Source organism: Echeneis naucrates, chromosome 5 (assembly GCF_900963305.1).
Source record: "Echeneis naucrates chromosome 5, fEcheNa1.1, whole genome shotgun sequence".
Lineage (NCBI taxonomy): Eukaryota > Metazoa > Chordata > Actinopteri > Carangiformes > Echeneidae > Echeneis > Echeneis naucrates.
In genome coordinates this window covers 10,325,518-10,344,916 of record NC_042515.1, presented here as the reverse complement: position 1 = coordinate 10,344,916, position 19,399 = coordinate 10,325,518, and the positions used below count along the sequence as shown (strand labels likewise).

General features: G+C 39.4%; 1 protein-coding gene across 2 annotated transcripts in view; it reads right to left on the bottom strand.

The window, feature by feature from the left end:
* foxj3 (forkhead box J3) overlaps positions 1-19,399 on the bottom strand; it is a 73,018-nt gene that overhangs the window by 46,435 nt on the left and 7,184 nt on the right. Inside the window, exon 2 of one of the 2 annotated variants that reach the window (XM_029502269.1) lies at positions 10,036-10,165. The exons of the other annotated variant lie outside the window; for it this stretch is intronic. The gene's annotated coding sequence lies outside the window, so the exon portion shown is untranslated. The remainder of the gene's footprint in view (positions 1-10,035; positions 10,166-19,399) is intronic. 2 annotated transcript variants of the gene reach the window in all.

The window sequence follows — 19,399 nt, the reverse complement described above, 5'->3', positions numbered from 1 at the left end:
TAACTGAAATGAAGATGACTCACAAACACACTCGACAGAATTTTGTTGCATAGTTATCCTGGTTGCAAGAGAACAATAATAATAATACTGCATTTACCAAATGTATCAATAAAATTACTGCCAGCATAACTTATCCTCCTTCTACAACAGCTTTACTACCACTTTAATTAATAGTATTCAAAATAATACTTTGGTGTTCAAATTCACTTGAAATTTAAGTAGCTTTTTGTAAAAACGAATTAGACTCACATAGACAGGAGGAGGACTACAAAAAGAACAATTTCCTTCCTTGGTTTGGTCAGCTGTGACTTTATTGCCCAGACTAGACACAAACCAATTCACCTATAGAGGACATTGAGGAGAAAAAAAACAAAGATCTGCGAGACTGTATACAACATCAGTTACATTATAAGATCGCATACATTTCATCTCTTATACATGATTATTATCCAAAATGATATAAGGCAACAGCCTTCTTAGATTATTTATGTACATATTCTAAAAGCACCAATTAAAAAGACCTTGAATAATACTATTTGGGGAACCTTCAGTGATAGCCGCAGTTGAACCCATATTTCAACAAAGGAGAGAAAACATAATGTAGCTTATTTATTGCAGTCGTCAAATATGGTATATTTCTTACTTTTATGTAGTGTAACCATTTAAGCATTTTGGGGTTTTGCTTTACTGATATATGACAACTGACAGCCTCTGAAGGATAATAACCTGAGAGCCATTTTTATGAACAATTAATTGTTAGAATGTAAATACACGAGTCTCTAGATCCAGTTTTTCTTAGGCTAGGATTTGCAGGTTAGTACAATTTAACTCACTATAATCTGAATTATCTTCTGATTAGACAACTTAATCTCCTCAACTCTGATGTTTTGTATTATTACTTATTAAATTATTATTTAAATATTTCTAACCCCACATTAACTTCACTTAATTCAAAATATGAGCATATCAATTAGAAATCCAAAAAAAGATTAGCTGCAGCCATACAATTGCCTTCTAAATGACATGGATCTAAGCCCCCTATCAGATAGTGTTTGTTGTACTGTATTGCCTCATATGAAGCTATTCCTCATAAACATCCAGCTCAGTGTTGTTTGGGCAAAACATAATGCTTGGTGGTCTTGGTATAAATGCTCAGGACGATTAGGCATAGCAGTGAGAAGGAGGCAGGTAGAGCCTTCTAGTGGCCACTGGAGGTGAGCTGAATGAGAGAGGTTGATGCACAGGGACGAAAGCCATTTGACCCTCCACGTTAATGATCCAGCTGCTACATAATCTGCAAGGCCAAGACAGTGTCTTAATTGGAGAGCACTGGGCTGTGGCAGGAATGATGAAGCGAAACACAACCAGGCAGTAAGAGGCCCCCCCTGCTGTCTTCATTACCCTGCCAGGCTGTGGGACAGGGAGAGCAGGGGCAAGCCCCAGCCTGCTGCCATGTCGAGGAGGACTGTCTGAGATTGTTCACCAACGGGCCTGGGTGAAGACAGGAGAGCTGAGGTAGTTGGGAAGATGAGAAGAAAAGCCAAGGGACACTGAGCAGTGGGGGGAGGGTGTCAAGGGCACAGCAGTGCTGGCAGCAGGCCTTGGAGGGAGCAGAAGTGCCAACAGTGTCTGCACTGAGGATGTCTAGGAGTTCAGGCTTCATGATTGCGAGCCCAAGGGAACAGACTACATTCCCACACACATCGAGCCACTCTGATCTGGCTCTAAGAAAATGAGGTTCCGTCACTGTCATTGGCAAAAAAAAAAGAAAAAGAAAAAATGAAAACTTCTCTTTCTGTCTTGACTTTAATTTGTTTTTGGAATGGAGCACTGAAAGGGCTGAGAGGGAGAAATAGATGGTCAAATTCATTCTCTATTCAACACTCGAACTTGCTTTATCCTTCAGGGATTAATGGCAGATTTAGTTCTGAATGAGAAATTGAAAGCGTTTTTGAAACATCTTAATTTACCAACTTCTTGACAGAACTTATCAGCGTTCCTGCTGCCAACAGAGCACTGACAGCAAATCAGAGCTTGTGTACTGTGTCCCAGCTCCTAAGTCTGAAGAGGCTCAATCAAACTTGACAGCTTGATTATTATACATCTACCAGGCCCTTTTTTTTTTAATTAAAGAATCCCCATTGAGGGAACAACATGAGTAACAGCCAGAGATTACTCAACACAACATCGCATATCACGTCAATGGCATCATGTTAGGCAAGCACGTACTGAAATGTAAGTCAGCAACTGCGTCATAAAATTGGCAGAGTTCCCATTATCCAGGACTACAAAATTGATATCTGTATTTACCAAGTGCTTTACAGTACTACACGTACTATAGGGGTGTAGGTGACTATTGTCTGAAATGTCCTTTCTGTCTTTAATTTCTAATTGATGCTTCCTTCCATCAAGATATAAGTTTTGGAAACTAAAATTCTGAGTGATACCGGCTGATCAAAGGAAGCTGAGTTTACACAAATATCTTTTCCTTATTTTTAGACACAAGAAAATCCATCAGCAGTGAAAGCCTTTGAGGAAGGACCATCTGAAAGTGTGCACTATCTGCGTCACCTTGCTTTCCCTGTGATGTGATGTGATTAAATGTTGTCAGGACAGTGCATGGCAGTGTTGTACACTTCTGTTTGTTACCTGGCCTGAAAGCATGCGGAGGTTAATATAATTATAGAGGTAGGTTTGTAATGGCCTGAGCAGTGAAAACAAAAGTCAAGGAAACTTTACTGGTTTTAAAACTTGCTATAGCTAGGAAAACCTGATCATAATCAGACTATTTCACTGTTTAATCATTTAATTGCATCTATCTATGTCATCGATGTCATTTAATTGCATCTATTATTTTACAGTGAACAATTTATTTTCCAGCAGTAGCACAAAACTAAATATAGTATTCATGTGCCGCATGGAATTTGTGCTCCCTAAATTTGTCATATTAAAACAAAAAGGACATACAGGGGCAGTGCTCTAAAGCGTTTTGTTTCATCCAGATTGAATCATTTGTTTTTGAGCATTTTCAGTTCTTTGGGTCATTCTACATGATGCTTTACAGTATTATTGCTATGCAGCATTTGAAATATACCCAAAATTTATGTACCTTTATTATTATTATTTTTTTAAAGTGTTTAATTTTTCACTTGGATTTTATCCAATAGGATGTTGCTGGCTGTGTCCTGTTGTAGCCTGGAAACTCAGAATATGCCTGTGCTATTGGCAAAGAGCGATGAAAACCAAACTGGGATGCTGATCATGCTACAGATCATCCAGAGTTTGGAGTGCAACATTAATTGTTTAACCTTGTTTCCACCTGTGTCAAAGTATACGTTTGTATATATGTATGTATGTATAAGTATATATTTGATTAATATTGACATGAAATCAGAATTGACCAAAGCCACAATTGATCCAACGAACGTACAACCTCAGCTTATTTACGAGGCGTTTTGCAACAGAATGATGAATCATTATACTTCTTAATACTGCTGAGCTTTTCCCACAGAATACAGTAGGTTGCCCAAAATTGCTGAATATGTTTCAGTGTTCTACAGTACAGCATGAAAATCACCTTGCAAAGTCCTAACACCTGCTGAGGTAGGTAATCCATCTCGGTAAACGTGCCCAATTTTGCTTTTATCAAAATGATGTTGCACTACATAGATGGGGGGGGGGGAAAAAAAACAAAACAACAACTCTGCTGATGAGCAGATCTGCTGTGAAGCTCTGAAATCCAGGACACCAAAATCAATGTCAAACGGTTATTACCTCGTAGTTCAAGGAGCCCAAACCTCTAGAAATATTACAAACTCTCGCATCTGACACTGTCCTTCCAATATTTAAGGTTTGGCATTCTTCTTAGTTTTTCCAGCGACTATGTCTAAAAGAAAAAGGTTTTTTGATTACTGAAAGCATAGAAACTATTTCAAAGCACTGGTTTCATGGTATGAGAGACATGCTCACGAAATATACAATATCCTATAATAGGCTCATTTCACTCTTGTCACATGCAATCTCAACTGTGTTGAATGAAACTCACAGACAAGACATTCTGCAATATAGAGGGAACCACTGACTGAAGCAGAAGTACTGAAGCACACAGAGGAAGTAGGCAAAACGAAAAGATGAATAAAGCTGGTTTTACTATTTGAATTACAGTCCAAGTCTTCTCAGTCAATGACAAAAGCGTTTGAAAAAGAAATGAGGTTGCAGTACATGCCCAGTTGAGAGCTGTATTTAAAGACATGGCAGACACCCCACAGGAAATATTAATCAAGCATTGAAAGACTAACTGAAACAGACAGCATATCCACTTAATGCCTTCATTTACCATTTCAGTTTTAATAATGCAAGGTCAATAAACCTGACTAAATTAATTTGTACGGTGTTTGACCTAACAAACATAAATCAGTTTACCTGTACATTCAGTGTGTCTTGGATAAAAGCAGTGCAATCATTGCTCCCACATATTAAGGGGGGCAAAATCAGATCTTGCACTTACTTCAGTGTAAAAGGTTTATGTAGAGAAAGAAATCCAATTTTGTCACGGGCGTGAATGCGTCCACATGGCAGATTAGACATAGGTTTGTGACCCTGCTCACGAGCAAAATTTTATACAGGTCTGACACCATTCACCCTTAAATGGAGAAGACTTGAGGAGGGGTTATCTGTCACTGTGCTTGTGCTCACTGCAGCAATCACTGAAGGCAACAAAAAGCCTTTTCAATAGGGACATTACAGCTTATTTCCACTCTTCTTGAATGGAAGAATTCTTAAACATGACTTTCTTCTTTTCTGATAGTTTGAAGAAAAATCAATACTACTGTGGTGTCTGAAAATGAAAACCAAAAGGCAGTTAGCCTAGCTAAGCAGAAAGCCTGGAAGCAGTGGGAAGCAGCTTGTCTGGTTATCTCCAAAGTTTAAATTTGTCTCTTTGTTTCATGGAGACAAACAGTCAGGGGGCAGCATGATGGCATAGATGTTACTATGTCGCAGGTTCGGTTCCTGGGGCCTTTCTGTGCAGTGTTTGAATGTTCTCCCCAAGCTTGCATGAGTTTCCACCAGGTACTCCAGTTTCCCCCCACCGTCCAAAGAGATGCATGTTTAGTTTAATTGGTGACTAAATTGTCTAAGTGTGAGTGGTTGTCTGTCTCTGTACATTGCCCCTGTGATGGACTGGCGACTTGTCCAGGATGTACCTGCTCTCACCCAATGTGAGCTAAGATTGACTCCAGCACTCCCCACGAGCCAGAAACAGAAAATGGTAGAAGATGAATGAAATTATGAATGAACAAACAGTGAGGGACTGGTTAATTTCCCATAATGTAGAACTATTGCTTTAAAGATTTGATCTCTGACTGTCTCCACTGTTCTTTCTACATAACCACAACTACAGCTTCAAGGCAGCAACATTACAATGGTTATCAGTGACAAGTATTTATGTCTATGGCTAAAAGTTAAATATGGGTTGGCACAAATTTTTAAGCAGATTTTTGGAAAACTAGTTTCAGTTTAAGAATGTTTGGTATAAACAGACAATGTTATCAGAACAGCATTGTTCAGACTTCAATTCACACTAAATTATATTCTTTTTTATTTTTTATTTTTATTTAGATTTTGTCAACAGCCCCCTACCTATTTTTTGTTTTTAATATTTGAGTTCATGACACATAAGACAAAAATAGACAAAACTGTATTTATATTATTACGCAACACCCCACCACCACTAGCCTATTTTATCTTCTACCAAGAACACCTAGCTGCCTACCCAGAACAACTTCCCTTCAAATGCTTGCGTATTACTCTCATCATTTCCTCTCTAAGGAAAGTGTAGGCTATTCAGCTCACATTCTCACTCCCACTTGCAGACACAAGATTGTTGATAGGTATCAGACCAGTGCACTCCTGCACTTATCTGCAATTTCCGCAATTAATCCCCTTTTACTGCAGTCATGCATCCATCACAGGTAACACTCCAACAGCATGTGTCTACTCTGCCTCACAGACACAGCCATTAAACCCTGTGGTGTCTGTGCGGCTGTGTACACTGCCTCAGAGCTGTAGATGTGATAAATGTTGCATTAAAATCAATGTCACCAGGATTCTAATAGAGCACAACAAATATTTACACCACTGATAGTTTTAAATGACCTGACTTTGGTCTGGAGAGAGCGAGAGAGAGACAGAGATTATAATGACAAGAATCTTCCTGTAATGTGATGGTAACTTGGCAAAAGCGAGGGAAATCGCTAAGCATGCTCCCTCTGTTATGCCTGAAGACTTGGCACATGCACTCCCAACAACAACAGTGATGTAACCTGGTAACAAGCCTTTGGCATCTTTACTCTCGACCGAAACCCGGGTCATACCTTCCATATCAACAGCTTTAAATCCAGCGTGGGAGAAGCCCTTGTTTTTCTAGTGACTGCAAGAAGGATAAAGAGGGAGAGGTGGGATCTCTGCGAACCTGCCCTTCTGTCAAAGGGAGACTCCTCACTTTTTCCAATCCTCGAGGCAAAGGACTTAGGGGGTTATTTTTAAGATCTCTCGAACCAAAATAGCAGTGTATCTGAGTATTGTGATTGCACGCAAGCTCTGTAATCATGCAGGAGACTACCCAAAGCCTCATCTTCATTAAAAAACAAAAAGTAGGTAAGAGCAATGCCAAGGCAACAGCTTTTAATGTCAGTCTTCCTTCTCAATTAAGGGCTTAATGGTTCCGCTGAAACCACCCCCTGGAAGAAAGCATTAATAACCCAGTCCTTACTTGCATTTTTAGGATGTGTCAATTATCACTTCACCACTCATGCGGCTGTGCACATTGTTCAGATTATTGCAGCCTACAGCAGAGAGGGATGCCAACCGGTGCCTCCTCGCTGCTAACAGAATTGGGACATGTCTATGTTTTTACAGTGCAATCTGTGTGTCATTGTTATTAGAGGGCTATATTGTGTTAACATTGGTTTTAGAGATGCAGGAAAGCAGACTCTCGGCTGCGCTCTTATAAAAGAAAAATATTATACATTGTCTTTCTGCTTCCCTACTCCCTCAATCCTCCTTCACCTGTGGTTGAACGAATCAAGTCCATAATTATTCTGCCAATCAATCGGGAGTGCAAGTACGACTGTGGGGCAGTTAAAACACTGAAGAGAGAGTTGTCGACAAAGCAAACACTGGAGATTCCTTAAACCCAGTGAACTCTAAAAAAGCAAGAGAGATACCTTTGTCTTATTAGTCGCTGCCGAACAAAGGGGGGTCTTTTAAGCATTGGTAAAGAGAAATAGCATCCAGCTGTTGCAGACATTCACAAAGACAGGCAGCAGGACCAAGGAGAGGGACAGAGGATCAGAGTACTGGATCAGAGCTGTGGGAGTTGGCTGTGGATTAACTGATCCGTTTCAGGATGTCTGAAGTGACCACAAAGCAAGCAATGAGGTTTGTGACCCTCGAATGCAAACACTGCCAAACTAAAAAATAATGACTACATGAAGCACTGTTAGATATAACATATACAATAAGTATATATTACAAATATAAATAAAAGGGACAGAAAATAATTCTACAAAGATGAAAGAGACACACACACACACACACACACACACACACACACACACACACACAAAATTCTGCAGGTCAAGACAAAAAATAAAAAACACATTAAAAAAAATCCAGCAATTGAATAAGCCTTTCCAGTGAATCAGAGCAGTAATCGGGAGGGGCTTGTCTCTCTGTCCCTAACAGCTTGCCTGGGAGGTGGCCTTTGTTTTGGAGGTGGCGGGGTGCTCTGACACAGACCATGCGAACCCAATTACCCTGGTCCCACGGCCCGGGGGCCCACATTAACACACTCCCTGGGAGGTTGACTCCATGCCAGCCTGGCAGCAAGCAAGTTCTTGGTGCTGAATCACAAATAGACCACTTAAGGCACTAGCAGGGTAAGCAGTCTGGTGGCAATCTTGAGGGCCTATGTTCATCTGCATTTGCTACATCCAGCTCAGTGTTGATGTTAAATATTTAGCCAGTCAATGAGGCAAGCAGTGAGGTAAGAAATGCTTTAGTCTGTATGCCTGGGATCAGCAAACTGTTCACTCCATTGCTCATAGCAAACTCATGGACAGGAAGGACTTTTTCCAATTTGACTAGTATTAAATCAGAGAGGAAAAGCTTGTTTAATCTAAAATAGTTGAAAACCAAAACATCAAAAATGCTTTTTGCATTTCTTTATCTTTTATGGAAACGAACTGAAACTTTTTTGAGATTAAGATATTAAGCTAATTAATGCCATAAACTTGGTCTTTAGAAAGTTGGAACAGCTATTTTTCACTTGACATTTAGCTGTGACATTTCAGGGACTGATCGATTAATTGTTCAACTGACAAAAACTCAGCAGATTAATGATTAATCAAATAGAAATGGTTGTCAGCTGTAGCCCTTGTCTGAACCCTGAGTGACAGGAATATTCAAATATTTTGCATGTGCTGATAACTACAAAGGGTCATGATGGTTTAATGAATAGCTCATATTTGTCGACAAATACAGAGGACTGTGACTGAAAGATGCAACAGCACATTTTCAGCTCAGAGGAAGAACTTACATTTTTTTCCTTTTATATTCAGACGTCATGTTTCATGGTTAATGGTGTAATGCCATTCGCCTTAGAAACAACCATGTCTGAGCTTAATTTTCAAGTGCAACAAAGACGTGTTAAAAGGAAATCATGATAGTATCACTCAAGCATGATTTAAAGGAATTACCTGGGTGGGCATCGCATGTTTGGAGAGTGCTACACAGAGCAGGAATGAGGTCATGAATTTCAAATTGAGAGAGTGGATCAGCATTAGCAGCTCTGTAGCTGCAGCTGAGAGAAGGAGCTATAATACTGGTTACACTGAAACACAGCACTCACTTTCAAACCCACAAAGTACAAGGTAAAAACTGAAATCCAAGAGGTGTTGGAACAGCTTTAGATTTTGGTAGATTTGTTAGATGTTCCTCTCATGTAAAGCCTAAAACCATCTTGATTTAGGCTGGCAGTGGAGCTGGAGTTATAATTAAAACCATTTTGCTTTTTAATCAATATTCAATCTCTCAGAAATAATTAACGGCATATTAAGGAGTTTACTGCTTGACAGAGGTGGATGCCTCTAAATCATTAAGCTGTTTGAAGCACTGCTCTTTGACTCCTTCTGTCCCATCTCACTGGTTTACTGCTCCTCCATACAAGCTTTTTAAAATGCTACTGGAGCCATACTGTACCTACACATGACAACACAGCATATACTTTCCAATTATCACTCAGGCATGGTTTTTAACATGCAACATGCAAAAATGTGGAGCTATTTGAGTGAGTGTGTGACACATTTAAGATTCATTCCAGTCCACTAAATGCAGAAGCTTTCCATGAAATAAAAGCTACCCATGATCAAGGTTTTCAGGGTTTATAGCTGTGGGGTGGCCACCTTCCATAAACCTGTGCCCTTTTCCCTGAGTGATAATGTAATCAACATTGGTGGTTGCACAACACGACAACATAGTTTCCTATTTTCTTGCTTTACCAACAAGTCACTTGTAGCCAAGCAGACAACGCTCCTTGACCCCAGTGTGTGACCTCCAAACTCAAACAAAGTGACAAATGCATCATGTGCAGGTCACACAACAGCAGCTCACATTTAGACACAAACACAGGGCCAAGTTAAATATGGCTCAACTTATCAATCATCTACTTGATCAAAATACTTTACATAACTACAAAGACGTACAAACATTTCCTATGGCGACACTACAATCACCTGTTGAATTTAATCAGCGCTGTCTTACCAGAAAGTGTATGAGTGTAAGCTAATACATTTTTGGCCACTCTCCAGATGACTTACATGGTAATTTGGGGGCAACATGTTTTTTTGTAAATGATGATTAAGGAGGCAGGAGTAAAACATGAGGTCGAGGTGATCTACCATGCTGTATGACAGACCAGGAATTTGTTTTCACGTGGAACAGACAGCTGTCTGTGTCTATGCCCGTTTTCTTTACCCTTATCCGTTCCAGATAATTTCAATTAATTTGGTTTCCTGGAGACAATGTTGCTGTTTATCTGGGTGTGGATGAGCCGAGAAGGTAGCAGCAGTCATTGTTGGTTTAAGCTCAACAGTCAAAGCACATCCTGGCAAAAAAAAAAAAGAAAGAAAGAAAACCATCAGAGTTTTACTGCCTCAAAAAAAGCCACCATAGGTCATCACAAAACCAGAGAATTTATCATAATAAACAGAGGACACGTGATTTAGGCCTCCAGTCAACGGCTTTTGGCTTTCACTACTTCACTGACAGGACAATATTTATGGGTAACTCATAAGTACTGGCACTTTGCCTCTAGCGTCTCTGAAGAAAGGCTTTTAGCCAAATGAAAGCTCTGTTACTGGCATTATTTAGTCCAACAACACGCGGTTGACTGATGGAGCAGAGAAACCGAGATAAAGCAAAAACACAACTAATTTGAGGTTGGTGTGTGTCAATAACAGCAATTCATAGCCTGGAAACACACATCCTTCATGAATAAGTGCTCCAAGTAATGATTATTCTAATTATCAATTACTCAGCATTGCAGATTATTCTCTATATTAATCATTTAGTCTAAAAGACAAACAGGTCTTTACATACAAGAAGCTGCAGTTTTTACACATTATAACTCAAATAAGAAGGACAATATCTTGGACTGATGTATGACCATCATTAATCTATGTGCTTCACTGTAGGCTACTGATAAGTGATGGACCCGAGACGCCACACTGCAGTATAGCTACAAAAATGTAAAAATATGTGAAACATCATGAAAGGTGTTATACTTTATTTCAAATTCCCTAAATTAATTTTTAAACAACAAATGCGACACATTAAGGTCAGTCCAAGTTTTGATATTTCACAGTAGTACCGGTCAATTTATTTTTCAAAAATAAAAAGGTTATACTTTAATGCCAGTTAAGTACTCAGAACTTTTTATAGCAAGTATGACTAATAGTCAACCTGTTAGTCAGAGTGACAGCTACCTCAGATACTCTGAGGAACTCCCATGACGTCCCCACCCAGTGCTCCCTCTGATATCCCAGCCCGGCAGAAACACAGGAACTCCCTTCAGTGTGAATAAGCAGCCAGGCAGCAGTCTGAGAGTGTTGGCAGAAAGGGAGTAGGAGCAGAAGGAGGTACTGTCATACTATTGTGAAATTGGCTGTGGTGTTTCCAATGGGGAACTCTAATGTCAAAGGAAGAAGGTGAAGACCCTGTGTTGGCAGCTGATGTTTAATTCTGACCTTTACAATAATATTGGCCAATAGCTTGTAAATGGTCTTATGTTTTGTTTTTTGTTTTGTTTTTTTTTTTAAATAAGTGAAGTCAGATAATAGTGAATATATGAGAAAGCATAGCAATTATTTTTGTTATATATCTGCACCTCAGGTATTTCACCTGCATAGCAACTACAGACACCACTGTCCAGCTCAATATGGTATTCTTATGGTGAGAAACACTGTTAGTTATGAATGGGCTTTTCCAGTCACACATTAGTCTGACATTACAACAACTGTGTACAGCATTCAATGAGACAGCACTGGTTGTAGATATTGGTGTTAAAGCTAGAAATATTTAATGGTATTGAAAAACAGTTAGCTGACTTGTTTAAAATAATGAAAGTGAATTTGCTAGAGAGAGCAAATCAGAGAAATGGCACACAAACTTTAATTGTCAATTGTTCCGATACGAAGTAAGGCATCATAGTGGTAAGCATTGTTGGCTCACATTAAGAAGGTTGCGGGTTTGGTTCGAGGGCCCTTTCTGTGCAGAGTTTGCAGGTTATCTCCATGTTATTCTGGGTTTCCTCCCACCGTCCAAAGACATGCATATGTAGGTTAATTGGTGATTCCAAATTGTCCGTAGATCTGAGTGTGACTGTGACTGGTTGTTCTTCTCAGTCTGTCAGCTCTCCGATAGACAATGAAAGCTGGGATTGGCTCCAGCACCCCCCACAACCCAGAAACGGATAAGCAGTATAAGATGAATGAATGAGTGAGTGTTCTGACACATTTGTGTAAGAAAAATAACTAAAAGAAAAAACTCAAGACTCTATTTTGTAGTTGAATGCCTTGCCTATCTGGTATTTTCTCTTTTCGCCTCTTTGTGTCATCGCCCCAACATACGTCACACCAAAGTACATTACAAGGAACAGCACGACCCCTCTCTGTTGTTGTCTCAAAGCGTTTTAATCCATTATCAGTCTAATTTGCCTAATCTTCATGGTTCTTGAACTATGTGGGGAAATGCACCTAAGAATGGTTTATCCCCAGACTTTTATTTCCAATGCTTATAGCTTCAGTATTATTGCCCCTGAATAGTTATAGAGACTTAAAGACCCCCTGACATATTGTAGGTCTCAGCTCATGTGAAGTGGCTGTTAACCTCTGATCGATCTGCAGAGCTCATCAAAGTCTTGAGTGCTTTACATTATTGGATGAGACAAAGGCCAAAGCATCCCAACATTGACTGGGGATTTAATTCTTTATGAGAGAATAAAATCATGTTCACACAGCAATTTGACAGCACAGCACAGACTAATGGGGTTTATGGCACACTTCATGAACCAAAGCTTGGATGACAGGCTAAATATTCCTGCTGCACATCAGTCATCTCCTCCTCAGCAAAGTATCTAACCCGTGTTCATAAACCACTTTAGGTTTTACCCAGTTTGTGGATCATTATACAGAGGAAAAACTGGAAAAACTGTGCAACTGTGCAACGTCATTCTCAGACCTCAGGATTAGGGCTGAACAATTAACCAGAAATAGCTGTTTCAGAAAGGCCGCAATGTAGAAAATACTTTTTGCATCTTGCATGTATTCATGCCATCCAACACAAAAACATGTTGATTTGGTGATCAGAAGTGTAGCATTGACATTGTCAGTTATCATGTCTGCAGCTTCTTTATTATTCCACCCTGGATGGTAAACTTGCATGACAGCGACTTGTCCAAACTCCTGCAGGTGTTAAAATTGTCTAAAAGATGACAACAGCTCATTGTCTCTGCCACCCACTTTGTTGTGCACTTTGTCATGCATAGTCATCCACCAATGGATTATGTGACAGTCATTTCATTGGGAATCTGAATTACACAGTGTCTTTCAGGGAAGCCCACTGCTGGTGCAGTTTTCACTGTCCCGCAGGCAGTGTCAGGCTGGTTGTAGTTGCTGCACTGTTAGTGCCACTTGTTGTCTTTGTTAAGTGAGGCCTGGTTGCTTTTTTTTTTTTGGGGTGGGGGGCTGTCGGGTTGTTTTTTTTTTTTTTTTTTAAATCACAGGCTGCCCTTAGAACTGTACGTCCATCAAATGTGATGTACGTAATATGTACTGTCCTCTTGGAGCCCTGTCTCAGTAGAGCAGATCGTGCTTTGCTTTAGAAAATCCTCCTCCTCCTGTCTGAGATTCACTGTGATCAATGTTATTACTCAGTGTCTGACCTGTGACAAAGTAATAAGTGGGAGCCACATCAGGGAAAATACATTCGGAATTGAAAATTAATATATATATATATTTATTTTTTGTTTACATTTAATGACAATATCTTTAAAGAAATGCAATTAGTATTCTCCCCAAATCACCCATGGCTACTCAAGATTATACACACAAAAAAAAAAAAAAACCCTACTAAGCTTTCAGCAGAATCCATACAAAAGCCTTATCACATTTGGCAACACTGATGATGATGAGCAGTTTTGTGTTCCCCCACCTTTCTACACGCCTCATCTTGCTGGTTTAAGGGTTAAAGCTAATAAATGTGACATTTGCATCTTTACCTCTGTGATTCAACAGCAAGGGGAAAGGAGCAGCCACAGCAGGCTAATGAAGGTTTGATTTGAGAGGGAAGACATTGTGTCACTTCCAACGCTCCTGAGATAACCCTTTGCTAAACCCCTTAAATTTTCTTGCTCCACTACCTGGCACGGCTGTCGGCATCTCACCTTTATTCCTCCACCTTCCCTTTCTCCACTTTAAATTCCTGAGTTCATCCTCCTTTCCGCCTATCCCCCGCCACCACCACCTCCACCACACAGGCTGCGCTCATTACAGCGGATTTGCATGTCTGCTCCACAGCAGTATGAGAAGAGATGAAACAGAACTCCCAGTGGCTGCCTCTGCAGAGCTTCACTCATCTGACAGAAAGAGCTCCACTTTGGGCCCCAGACACAGCCAGCAACCAAATGCAGGCTTCTTAAAGGGGCCGTGCACACACAAACACACAGAAAGACACAAAGATACTCCCCCAAACAGAATTTACACAGCAGTGTTCAGTTTAAATATATCTTTATGCAGGAAATAAATTGAAAAACAGAGGTCTACCTTCCAGCACAGTGCTTCCCTCTCTCTGCAATACCAATCAAACTTGCTCAGCTGAGAAAGATGAGAGCATGGGTTGCGTTGCTGTGCCAGCCGCCTGCACTCCAAGAGATCACATACCTGAGACTGATGGCCATCTTTTTTATGAGAACGTCATGGTCTCCCATATGTGTAGTTACAGTTTTATACAGCCACAGTCTTACAATATTGACAGTGAGTATTAAAAAAATGTCAACAATCTTGCTGTATAATTTTACAATGATAAATATCTCAAAGTGAGAAATTCAGCTTCAACAAATTTTGCCCTAGCATGAGACCTTAAATATTTAAGTGTGTTTTTTTTTTTCTATGCCTGGACAACATTTTTTTCTTGTTGTTTTTCTTTTTTCCCCCCCATTTTCCATTTTTATGAATGGTTCAGAGATTTTATTATTGGTTGGTTGGGATTATGTTTCCACCTTTTACCCTCTTACCAGAAGACCCATGTAGTAAAAACGTTTTGAAATTGAAAGACGACTGGAAGAGAAAGCTGAAGAGTGTGTCCTGGGATGTGAATATACATGATTTTCTATATTGTATTTTAGTGTATTAAAATTTTCACAAAAAAAAAAAATAAATAAATAAAAAATAAAAATAAATAAATAAATCGCCAAAGGTTGTATTCAAAAATGAAACATCACATGGATTTTTGATTTTCTAATGCATTTGTCTGTCGTGGTCATTGAAAATGGCAGCAAGAAAGGGGAAAGTGAAGTCCTATCCAAGCAATGCTGAGACTGTATGAAACATAACTTTGTGCATGGACTCATGAAGCCAATTCAAGCAATGCAGTCTATATTGACATCAAGCGGGCAAGCGTTAATACGTTTGTCTTTCCCACGAGTCTGTACTTTTACTTTTTTAAACCAAGCCTAACAAAACTGATTTGTTGGCTTATTTGTTTACAAAAGAACTCAACAGTAAGTGTCTAAACATGGCCCAAATAATGAAAATAATTTTCATTTGCAACAATAAAAAGTGCATTGTTCTGGTATAACAATAAAAAACACTTCCATAATTGGTGAAGCAAGTTGTCATTGGTATAATGTTCTGTAAATATATTGTGATATTAATTCTGTCCACTAAAATAAAAATTGATGATTTCAAATGGTCTTTTGAGAGAAAGTGGATAGTGGAAATAGGGTGGCCATAAAACAAAGTCATCCACAAGATTTAAATTACTTAAATTTCTAACATCTATTCACACAGCTCTCCCAAACACATTTTCAACTTAAAGAGGGGGTTCAAAATATCCTATTCATTGTCAGAAAAAGTTGAAAGAGTAGTCTTGTGCAAAACAAATGTGACAGACAGACACTACCACATGTTCAGAAACATGATTTCAAACAGTACACATGCTTTTTGGTCAGTGATGAGTAATTGTCACAGTCTTGCTAAAAAAAAAAAAAAAAAAAAAAAAAAAAGTGGCAAAACCACAAAAAAAAAAAAAAAAGTCTGGTTCGTTTTTGGTTCCCTTCAAATTAGGTGCTTTTGTTCAGGATGACTCACTTGGCGAAAGTGCTACATCATGTGCAAGATGAGTCACACCCAAAGAGAAGGGCAAAGAGACCCACACTCTGCAAACTCCTGACCTGACCTATAATGTTCCCCACTGACCACAGACCTCACTTTTCTAAAATAACACTAAGCATCAATCACCTGCAAATTATTGAGAGTAATAGTCAAATTATGTTTTTAGAATTCTTTATAGTCTATCCATATCCTCTTGAAATGAAAGTCAAACCAGCACATTTCGCTCTTACTTGAAACTTGAAATCTATTTATTGCCTCATGCCGACAAGAAAAAGTGTACTCTGCCACCCGTTTCTGACTCATTGGTAAGTGGTGGCTCACTATGCAGATAAATAAGGAGAAATTAGAAATGAGAACTCAAGACTTTCAGATCCATATTTTCTTTAAGTTTAACTTTTAAGGTTGTGTTCTTCTATCAAAAAGGGCTCAGCAAAACTAGCTACAAGTGTTAGAGACACTTTACGCCACACCACCATGCTACACTTGCAGACTACAGGGCGAGACTATGAAACCACTACTGTGAAGACATAAATAACCTCAAAAAGTTCAGATTTTCAGAAATGACTATACAGTGCTTCGTCTTGAAAGCCTTTGTTTTCTCAGAGGTTGCAATGTCGCAAAATGAAGGTGGTGAAATCAGTGGTTAGGTTGGTGCTGACGTCACAAGCCCCGACTGCAGGCACCACAACCCAGTCAATAAAAGCCAATTCATTCCTGAAATTAGAAATTTTAAAAGTTGAATTTGATCGCGTGATTACAGTTTACATATTGTTGGCTTTGTAAACTTCTTCATTGAAGAAATCATTTCTTCCAAACCTTCTGCTTTGATTTTGATTCCATTTTTGGAAGATAGGTTAGATTAATTTCACTAACCAACTGCACATTAAAAAACAGCAACATTGTCTGCATTTCTTAATACACAGATTTGAATGCCAATTTAAGATATGAAGAAAAGGTGAAGCTTGAGGCTGAATACCTCTAGAAACACTCACTGTCTCTGCCATGTGTTGCATATTGTGCATCACCTGCAATAAAATGCACAGCATGGCATCCTCTGCAAGAACTTGAAAGAGTATGTTGCACCCTTAACACGTTTTGCCACATCCATCAGCTAAACCCTCATAAAGCGCGCAATAGAAACATACAGATGTTAGGCTAGAATACAGCATCCAAAAAAAGTGTCTCCAAATCCTGAAATAAAACTGTAGCCCCAAGTGTAGCTCGTTGTGTGACCTTTATTTTAAATGCATTTAAAATGCCACTTCAAAACTTATTTGCATTTGTAATGAATGAGAAACATATGTGTGGTTCTGTGGCAATTTGGCACATGTGCCAAAGCGAAGTCACCTGGATGCGCGCACATTTTGTGTTTGAACCCATAACACAAAGAGTTTCCTGGCACTAACACTACCAGTGTTGATCAGTAGCAATACTCTAGCAAACCACACAACCACCAAATAGGACTGTATAGTGTATATGTAGGTGTACAATTGCACTGAAAATTGTCATGCTTGTACTTGAGGATGATTTCACTGAAAGCAAAACTATCAGCGAAATAAAAAAGAAAATCTAAATGTTGGCATGGTGGTCAAAGTGGTTCCACGTCACCACTGGGTCTACTTATGAAGAAGCAAAATCATGGCAAAATTCATTGGACAACACAGACAAGATTTAAAAAAAAAAAAAAAAAAAAAAAGAGGTTTTAAAAAGGCAGTCATTTCGGATGACTAAACAAGGATTATCAGGCATAAACCCAAGCAGCAATCAGTATTAACCAAAGACTTGATAATTTGTTCCTCTTCAATTATGGTCACTTTTGTCAGAGCATCATTTTGACCGTGTTTCACTGAACTCATACAAAAAGGCAGAAATCTGAGCACTGTGAGCTGCAGAACTTAGCTGGAGTGTGGCTGGGCTGCACTGGGCACACTAAGTCATTTAAGTCCCATGCTCACAGTGCTTCCCTAACCCCCCACTGTACACACCAGCACTCCCACCCCCCAGCACTAAGCCTTTCAGACCAAACACTGCTCTGCTTTCTGCATCTTAATAAGAGGAGGGAAACTAGAAGGGAAGTGAAGGCATGGCAGTCTTTTAGAGGAAGCTGAATAAATGACTGAACACACACCCTGGGGCGGGCATGCCGGGGGGTTTCCAGGAGGTCGGAGCGAGCGGGGCCAATCATGTCAAGACCAAGGCGGCAGACTACAACAAAACTGACATATCAAAGCAGCCAAGCCTTGTAGAAGGGAAGAGAGCAGCCAAGACAGTGCATTCAACGGCACAGCTTGTTCCTGCTTCAATGAGAGACAACACAACCAAAAAACAGCAATTAGCGATTAAAGCAAAAATTCCATCTGCTGTAAGGCAGTATCTTTTTCCAATCAAACACCAGCTCAAACCATCAGAGTGATCGTATGGCCTTTGATCCCATCATTGTTCGCTTTTCAGAGGTAGGCAAACAGTAAACCAGGGCTTTGGGAGACCAATTCTGTACCCCAACATTTTATCTCCCGTTGTAATCCAAATAATATTTAAGAGCAACTGTTCAGACTTTACCTTGACAGTGCAGCCAAATCTATCCTTACTAAAACAAACTGTCTAGGCTTTGGGGCAACTTTCACTGATTCATGTGACTAAATGCTCTGTCTACATCCAAAACCCATGATCTATGACAACCTGTAAAAATTGGTCATGTGTAATATAAAAGCACACAGACATTTCAGGATTATGAGAACACTTAAATGAGTTATGTATTTTAAATTGGCTTGATGAGAGCCAGTGTGGCCTTAAACTCAGTTTGCTTTTAATGAGGAATCAAAGCTGTTTACTACGTATTTTCCTTCCTTGTGATAATGAAGGGAATCCTCTGAGGTGGCTGCCATGCTGACACAGCCTTTGGGTGCTTAAATCTAAAAATGGGTGCATTAAGTGCATTTTAATTGACTTATATTTACCCAGTGTATTGTCTTGCAAATAAAAAAGATCTTCTGGCTCTCCTTGAAGACTTAAAAAAGTAGGTCACTCAGTCTCCTGTGAGTCATAGATTCTGGCAGGGGACCAAGAGGAGCAGGTATGGGAGAGACAGGACTTGAGCTATCAGGGGCCTATGGTTTACTGATGTCATTTCATCAGTATAATAAAGATGATCAAGCTCATTTACAACTCCAGGTATTTTGTTGCACACTGCCATATAAAAAGCATAAATTGCATGCAGAAGTTTAGGGAGTTAAAATCAGAAGACTTCAGTGTTACACACTTAACGGCATCATAAATTTACACACACAAAATCATATTGTTTTCAAGCCCTCTGAAAAGCATTTCAGCCTAGTAACTACAAACTTCTCTTCTATTTTTTTTTATCCCACAATATAAATTTCCTTTAACAAACAGATTTTGTAAGATTGCAGGTGCATTCCTATTCCTATGCAGGGTTGAGGGCCCAGGCC